The sequence below is a fragment of the Chamaea fasciata genome, unplaced genomic scaffold, assembly GCF_029207755.1.
Source record: "Chamaea fasciata isolate MVZ Bird 193981 ecotype frontalis unplaced genomic scaffold, bChaFas1.0.hap1 SCAF_1, whole genome shotgun sequence".
In the NCBI taxonomy this organism is placed as follows: Eukaryota; Metazoa; Chordata; class Aves; order Passeriformes; family Sylviidae; genus Chamaea; species Chamaea fasciata.
This window is the reverse complement of record NW_027094086.1, coordinates 29275802-29285248: the sequence shown is the minus strand read 5'-3', so window position 1 is coordinate 29285248 and position 9447 is coordinate 29275802.

Sequence of the window (9447 nt, the reverse complement as noted above, 5' to 3'; positions counted from 1 at the left end):
GTCACAAAAATCACTAATCAAACTCTCACTGATCATGCAAAGTGGGAAACTTCATCAAGCATGTTTCATAGACATATTTTAAACAAGTCGGGCACCTTCCAGAGATCAGGTTGATTGTCCTGTGATAATGCAAAGCAGGCAGCAATCATACTTCCCTGATGGAGGGTGGAATGCCTACAGCTGCAGGAAGCAAGTTGCCACCTTTTGCCAGGCAAAGAGAGTGAGATCGGGAGAGAGCAGGGGAAAGGGGATGGCTTTGGGGTGCAGGATTCAAAACAGGGTCCGGGTTTGTTCCTACCTGCACGATATTAATGGGTACAATTTAAAGATAACATCCTCCCCTACAGCTGTCTTCCTTCCTTTTTAATAGCCATTTGCAATATGTCACAAAGAATTTCAGTGAGGGAACTGATGACGTGCCCTTTCCATTTAATTTTTTCCCAGCTGATGTGGCCCATCTGTTAGGTGTGACTCAAAGTGGTGAACAGATGTTGAATTAATTGTGGAAGTGTCTGTTACCCACTAGGATAAAAAGTGTTTGCCCTCCAAAGATGCTGGGCTAGAGGGAAACTTGGATACTTGGATTAAGCAGGACAAACAGTATTTTTGCTTCTCTCAAATGGACCTGATACAAATACAGGGGATGAATTTCAATCCCATATTTGATTATGGCAGTTGGTGAGTGTCCTGCTGCTGCTACATTTTCAGGGAAGAGTGGTTTGGGCTTTTTTTTAGGTTCTGAGTTCCTATGTCATAGCACCTGCCCTCAAGCCTACTCCAGCAAAAGAGGCACACCCAGTTAAGCCTTAGTGTCTCAGTTTAGTTATGCATCTCTGGATGTGACAGTGGTAGATCTTTATGCCTGCATGAAAAATCATTTTAGTTATCACCATCTTTTCGAACCTATGTAAGTTCTGTGATTCCCACGTAAGCCAGTGAAGGGTGGCTGTCAGTGTAAAGCAGCAACAGCCAGGGCAGCACATACAGAGACATTCCGAAAAGAGCCACCCCAATGCTGAGAGACTTCACTTTGTAATGGAATTGGAACACTCCAGTTTGTCTGGTCAAGCACAGTCTTACACAGACTTACTGTTCTTACCAGTTACTCTTGATAACTGGCAAGTCCAAAACACATATTTAATTCTGGATCATTAATTTCAACTTCTTAAGATGCAAGTTCATTAATTTGAAGAGGCTTAGTCAAATGTTTCATTAAATTTGACAAGTTTATAGGCCCTGATTTTTCAAAGCACTTGACTTTTACCTTCGTGTCTTCAAACATCCAGGTCTTAATTTATGTAAGTATCTGAGGGGCTGATGAGTGATACTGATCACTGAGGATGCTAAGCTAGTGGCCAGTCTGAAAGAAATTTACTGCATAGCCTTAAATGCTGAACTTGTATTGAAATATTTACTACCTCAAGTCACACAGAGTCTCGGGGAATTGCTTGATGGTCCTAAGAGTTTGCAAACACTTTAATACAGTACGGAGAGAAAAAAATCTAGTCTAAAAGATAGTTATAGGAATTAGTCAAAGGATGCAGGGAAGACCTTTGGTCTCCAAACGCTTTATAAATAGGCTGGCTGGTAGACTTTAGACTGAGCATCCTAGTTCCAGCTCGCAACAATCCATGAAAATTAATTTAGGAATTGTGGTGAAAAAATGATAGAACTTTATTTTTGAAAATGTGGATGCCATATTCTTTTGTTTTTCTTTGATAGTCGATGGTTTTGTGTAGTTCTTGCTGGCACTTCCTTTATTTGTGAAATGTCTTGAATGGAAATTCCAGCCATCTTCAGCCATGTAGCACATTTCATTAGAAAGAGCTTGCCTCTTTGCATTTGCGCAAAATATTCAATCATTCAGATAGCTTTTGCATAGATTCTAATCTGTGTTCTTTAGATTGGCACAAAGAATTCTCAAATTAAATTTTCAATAAATTGCTGTATTGGATAGCCTTTTGGAAAATGAGATGGAGGGAAAGAAAAACAGTGTTTGCAGTTAAATTAGAATGTGTTAAGAATGATAGAGAGGCTTCTTTTTAAGTTGCTTTTAGAGTTAATTTTAGTTGAACAAATAGTTCTTTTTCAGAGATAAATATCTTTCTCAAATCCCACTCTATTCCCTTATAAGCATCTCCTCAGAGCCTATTTGTTTTAGATCCTCATCAAGAAGTGCAATAGGAACAGTAGCTTTGATTTGCAGGAATCCAGTTATAAGTGTCTAAATGAAGAAGAAGCAAGAGCCAGTCCTTTGTCCTTCGTCTTTCTTTTATAAATGACCGTGGTGAAATTACAAAAAAGTCCATTTATCTTTATTTGTTTACCAAATGCTAGTATTGATTTGAAAGCTCCCCATGTTGTGGAATCACACTGTTGTGATCCTCTGTGCAGTGCTGTCTCATACTCTCTAGTACCCTGAGCGGCTGTTGCTTCCAGGGAAATGTGGCATATCCCGTGTTGCTCCCACGCTTGTATCCATGCAACTGCCTTTGGCTACTGCTGAGGAGTGTGACACTCCCTCAGCTGCTCCTCTCAGGACGTGTGCTCCAGACCCTTCACAAAGGTATATGAATATACACATTCTTATTCTTAAATAAAAGTGATCCTCTGATAAACAAAACACCTTTTTGGTGTCCCCAGGTCTGTCTCTAGAATGGGTTTTAAATCCTTAACAGACATTTTTACTCAGTTTGATTTTTCTGTCTCTAAAACCTTTGTGTGACTATCATTCTTTCTAAGTGTTAGCTGGGTGGTTATTTCTGACTGCTGCTGCTAAGATGGAAATGAAGAATAAAAATTCCATGTGTTTCTCTGAGTTGTGCCAGCAGGAGAGTCATCAAAGCTTCTTCCTTCTGGAAAGAGGCCAGACTTTCTAACAAACAAACTTTAGTAAAAAGAAGAAAGAGAAAGCATGCAGGCTTAATTTTTTAGCTAAAGAAAAAAGAATCTGCTTGCATGTGCTGGGAATACTGTAAGAATTACATTTAATTAGCACTGGAAAATGTGGCTGCTACTCTTAATTTATGATGATGTATATGAAACATTCCCAATCTCTCCCCTTAACACAGGCATGTTTTTCCACACAATCAAAGGCACGTGCAAGATTTATGTCTGCACTGGATTGCATCTCACCCAGGTTCTCTATGCTTACCTCATCCATTTCACACATCTGCTTTAAAACGTGATAAACTTAACCGAGGAGCTGCTTATGCTTTCTTTTCATTATAAAGGAAACCCCTTTCACATGAAGGGAGCTAGGGCTCAATCCAGATGCTTGATTTCAGATGTTTGAGGGTATCTCCTTAGGCCTTCATCTGCTGGTCAGGTGGGTGGGTGACTTACAGCTCCTGCATGGTCTCAGCCAGTCCCATCTGGGTGTTTGAAGAACTGAAATACTGAATTGATTCCATAGGATGGAGCTTGGCTTGATGGCCAGGAGCCCACAGCAACAGGACCTTGAGAAAGGCCTGGAAAAGGTTTTTGCCAGCTAAGTGTTGGTATGTAGAGTGGTGCTCCCTCCTGTTCTCTGCTGAGGGAAACAGGGTTTCTAAGTATACAGTGATGCATGGAAAAGCCATTCCACTGTTGCCTTCACAAATCCAGAGAACTCCTGGGTTTTTTGCTACTTGGGCCAAAGAGTAAGACTTATCCTTTATCCTTATTCTTCATTCCACGAAACAGAGTGGTATAACAACTTTCACATGTGTATGAGTTAGCCACTGCAAACAATGCCACCAAAAATCAGGCAATGCTATGTCTGCCAAGGGGATCCTCAGATTGGAATCCAGTTCTTTAGATCGCTTCTTCAGAAGAGGCTGCTGCTTATGATAAGATTCTTAACACTGATGTGCAGAAAATACAGTATCTTATTGCAGGCAAAGCTGTATTATTTACCTTTGATAGATCCATAAAGTATAAAAATTAAAGGGAATCAGGAGTTAAGCAAAAACTCAGTGAAACAAACTGGTGCTGACATACACAGATAATGTCAACTGATAGCTTTTTGGCATTATGTATTGTTTTATAATTAGGTAATTAAAACAAGTCTGTACAAACTTTAGCTTTCAGGAAGCTGTAAAGATACATGTAGCTGTAAAGTTATATTTAGCCATTAATTTCTTGTCAAGTCTGTCATACTTTCTCATAAAATGTCTAATAAAGAAGCTTAAACATGCACAGTCCCATGCATTTCTTCTAGAAACTGAGGTATGTAACAGGGCAGCCCGAGAATACCAAAGTTCAATAGTAAATATATATATGCAACTCTTTGCTCTTCATTCCTTTTCAATTTGAAGTTATTACAGCTTTCATATTTTAAAGGCAGGAGAGCACTTAAGTCCCACCAGAAGCCAGTTCTACTGACTTGGTTGAAATTGTGCAAAAATGTCAAGTTTTTTAAGCCGGTTCTCTAGATTGAGAACTAAAACTGCTGGTTACTGTTCTGTTGCCAGAAAACAAATCCTAGATTTTACAGGGAAAACAGGTGTTACTTGAACCAGCACAGGGTCTTTCTTCTGGGTCTTGTAGACCCAAGTATTGTACACAATCTACAGATAGCTCATGGCAGACATGGAGGAGCTGAGGATGAATGAAGGTACAACAGCAGATTCATAGTAAAAACTAATCAGAAATAAAGCCTATAGAACAGGCTTAAACCTAGGATATCAGTTTAACTCTCAGTTGCATTTGGAAGTCAACAAAATTTTGTATCTGTAGCCTGAAGATTAATTTTGGTTCTGTAATCTGAATTTTCAATTATCTGTCTAGTGGACCCAGATTCTTTGAAAAATATGCAAACTAACTAGCAAAAAACTTTCTGCGTTTTTTCAGGGGCTAATGGTGAGGGGTTCTTTGCACACTATTTTAGTTTCAATTGACAGACATTTTTCACAGAATCGGGCACCACAAGTTATATAGAACAGACAGAAATCTATCCTGGACATCTTTTGTGCTGGCTATTTCCTTCTAACACAGAATAAATAAATGGAGGAATTAATGTAAAACTAAACTCTACTAAAACAAACCGACAAATCATGGATGCAAAAAGGGCTGAAATGTCTGATATGAAAATTTCCTCAGTTTTGAGCTGTGGGGTTTTTTGGGGGGTGAAGACTGTTGCTGAACAGTCCATACTGCAACAGTCAGACCCTTCCACAAAGATGGAGGTTGCTGCCGCCACATGCTTCGTCTGTTAAAAGTGCTTAACTATCCGTGTTTGATCACAATGCATTTGAGTGCTCACAGCAGTAAAAACTGTAGCGTTTCTAAGTAGTTCATTACTAATCTAACCTGAACTTATCCTGTTCACAGCTGCTAACACCTGAAAAAATTGTGATACAGAAAAATGAAACAAAATGGGTAAGACATAGACAAACTGAATACTGCCAATATCGATTGCTTTGCATCATGCTTTATACAAGCAGTTTCCCTTCACTGGGAAAATAATTCTGGCAATTAAATGAACCTTAAGGTGCTTTGGGGGCTGGCACAATTTTACTTCCTTTGTTTCTCTTATGCTTTATTTATGACCTGCCAAGTGCTTGTAAAAGAAAAGCCAGGGCTCACTTGCTCAGCATTTCACAAGGCTTTTTAATTATTGGAGCAAAGCTTGAACCTTACTAGCATGCTTTTCTCTTTAAATTTTAGGTACAGTACCATAAAAAAAGGCAAAATAAGCTGAAGTACTGATACCTGAAATGTTTTTCTCTTCCTAACTGTGTTGTTATAAAGATATATCAACAGTGACAAGGGGCTGTGGTCATCACCAAATCTGGATGAAGGTGGCCGTTTTCCCAGTGCACATGTTAACCATTTGCATAAAGGTAGGTACAGTTACTGGAGCTTCTGAAGTATAATTCTTTAAAATGGATAGGCCATGATAGTTCCACTGCAACCTCCATCAGAACTTCAGTTTCAATTTTATAACTTATTTTTAAATTTGACAACACAACAGTGAGTTTAAAATACTCTGCCCCTTGTATGTACCTCTATTGTCTGATAACCATCTTGTCCCCATCCCAAAGGACAGTACGTGTTCTGCTGGGGAGCTGAAAATTTGGTTTTAAGAAGGTTTAGAGTGTCTTTTGTCAAAAGGAGATGTGAAGAGATTTGGAAAACAGTGCCATTATAGGCAAGAGAAGTAATAAATTGCCTTAGCATTTATGTCTTGATACTTCAGCTTTTAAGTAGCCAGAACTGGAATTGTTTGCCTATCAGCTTCCATCTCCCAGTGATGGAATAGATTTGCTGTAGCTGCTGGAAGGAAAGAACTTTCTGATGCACTTTGACACTGGTACTAGCATGCTCTGCAGAACAAATACCAAACTCTCAGCAAGGGATCTAAAAGTGCATTTGGAGATCCAATCCCCTACCTGTGTCTTTGATGACACTTTTATCTGTTTTAATCCACTCACCCCAGAGGCAGTTGAAACAGCAACCCAGTCCAGTGGAAGGTGTCCCTACCCATGGCAGGGGCCTTGGAATGAGACAATCTTTAAGGTCTCTTGCAATCCAAACAATTTGGAGATTCTGTGGTTTTCTGTGTATGAGCCTATTGACACCCCACAGGAAGGAGAGAATCAGCCACACTGGTTTTAGTTAACTCTGCAGAATGGCACTGAGACCCAAATGCAGCATCAGCCTGGCACCTCCTGCAATGAATTTATTGGACTCCTGAGCACATTTCCTCCTCATGAGCCGTTTCTAGCACATTCTCTGTCCTGACAGCAAAGCAAATACAGTATGTTGCTTGTGACTGCTGATTTGCATTAATATTTTAGTATTGTGGCTGGGAGGTTCCAGAAGGTTGGCCAAATCAAGGCTAGGTTTTTTTTGCAGTCAGATTCTCAGTATTTTATTTCTGGTTTTTGTGTTTCTGCATGAAGACACAAACATAATTTACTTTGCTCAAGCATAGGGAGTGACAATCCTACTTTAAATTCAAAGAAACATATGGGCTCATATGCCTAATGCCACAACTCTATAGCATATTACATGCAGACCAGTCCATATAGGTTTTTTCCTTCCTTTCAGGTGGCTTTATGCTGGAGGAGGACAAATGATACCTGAAATTACCTCGAATTAGACCAATGTAGCAAATTGTGAGCTATGTCGCAAATTGTAAGCAATAAGTGATTTAGCAATGACAGTTGCATCTCCAAACTTTCTCTTTTAATGGGTTTGTAATGGTTTAATGTTTTGGTTTCAAGTTTTTAGGCTCTCAGTGTCCAATATGAAAAAAAAAATTGGGCTGATGTATGTGACTGATGGAATCAAAATGGAGTTGGGATACTCAAAGCTCTATTTGGGACCACAGCAGAGCACTCTAGCATTGAAATTGCTATGAGCCCGCAAGGTCACATTTAAAATAGAAAATAAATATAATTGGGACCAAACTGAGGGGAAAAATCTCTACATCCTCCCGCAATTTTCCTTAATCTGATAGATTGCAATATATTTTTCCCACTTGCATCTCAGGAAAAGGGAAGGAATGAATTCTACTAGGTTGTTTCATCTGAGGGAGTGGAAATTCACTGTGTACACTTGGATGAAAGTTTTTACTCTCAGATGTTTTGCAAAATAATAGCTTTGTAGCCAGAACTGTAACAGTTCCTTGAATAAACGAGGCCAGTCAGGCTGAAGGGACTGGAGGTGATTGTACAGCTTTGTCAAAGTGGCTGGGGAGGAGGGTGCAGTGTAGCAGGGGCAGCCACCAGAGAACCAACATCTCGAGGGGAAAGAGGCCCCTGTCAGTGAGCTGTGGAGTCACAGTTCAGAGATTTAATACAAAAGGAAGCTGTAAGTTAGAATTAAAAAATTACCTTCATCTTCTGCAAGTCTTGTTCTGCATGAGTGGGTGGGTTTTGGCTGGATGATGGTAGCCTTTTTAGCCTGCTTTCATTATAAATTACTGTTCAGGAATTGTTGGCTTGTCCATAAAGCAGTACGGGTTTGTTTTTTCCAAAGATCACGTGATAACTGGAATCACGTACCAGCTGTAATTTTCTTACTTCTGGCTAGAACATAATATTTTGACATAGCAATTAATATGGATACCCACTGTTCTCATCTTGCAACAAACCAACCACCCTGCACTGTTTCTGAGCTCTCTGTCTTGTTTAAGTAATGCTCAACAGCAAGATGCCAGCTTCTGTGGGTTTACTGCACCTCATTTTATAAAAGGTTTTCCTTCTCAAGATTTGGGTTGCAGGAATAGGGAGACTGCAGTAAAACAGAACTTTGCTACAGAAAAAAAAAAAAAAAAAACAACAACAAAACAAAAAACCAAAAAAACAAACCCAAACAATCCCTTCTAGCACTTGCACAGTGCTTGGAAAATGTGAGTCAGGTCCACTCACAAACTCAGAAACCAGAAAGCAAATAAAAGAACCTAACAATGTTGCCCAAAATAAATAACCACAGTGTGGAGGCACCTAACTCTGGGGGATGTGTGGAGGAGAAGTTATTCATTTTTTTTAATCCTCAAGCTTGGCACATCTGCCACAAACTAAACAAACAAATTGTTATTGGAGTCAGTAAGGGACAACTAATGTAAAACAGGCTGAGGCATAAATTAGTAGTCATGGTAATCTGTTACAGGTGAGTGCTCCTCAAAGAAGTGACTTGAAATGTCAAACAAACCTTCTACTGAAATCCTGGAAATCTGTTTATCCAACCACTTTATTTTAATCTAAGAATCAGCTACAGCTACTATGAAAAATGCATATAGAGAAATATAAGCACTTGAAATTGTTGTAAAATAATTAGCAAACTTCCTTTCACAGCTTCCCTGCCATCATAGCACCTGTGCAGCCATGTGCAGTACTCAGTCACAGTAAGTCAGGCCTCCCTAAATCAGAAACCATTAAAATTTTAAGCACTGCTTTTTTTCCTTCCAAATTCTAGTGTTTTATGGAATACAATTCTTTGTCTTTGCAACCATTAGAATTATCAATGGCAAAGAAAATAAAAGGCTAAATTCCTGCATAATCTTAGCTCCAACAATGGAGTTTGTGGTTTTATGGGGAAAAATGGTGCAAGACCAAGGATAAAACAATGACAGCTGGTAACAAGTAAATGGGCTCATCTTCTAAATGCTTTCATACTCTTGGCAACTGTTTGAGCAACTTTGCCAAAACTTGTCAGGAAATCTCATATTATTTCTTTATATTTCTTCCATGGGTTAGTGCTGGCTTGTAACATTTCAGTATCAAGACAGTACATCAGGCTAAAGAAGGTGATCATATGAACACTGAGCAAACTGTTAAGTAGCTGTCAGAATGACTGACTCAAACCAACAAAAGATTAACACTCCTAACTTAGACCAAATGGGTCAACCTAATAGAGACACAAATATGTGCTCTGAAAATAACAGAGCAGGGGCTATTTCTGGAGGGCTTGAGGAACATTATGACGGTAAGTTTGTTCTTACAGTTCAGCCTTAAT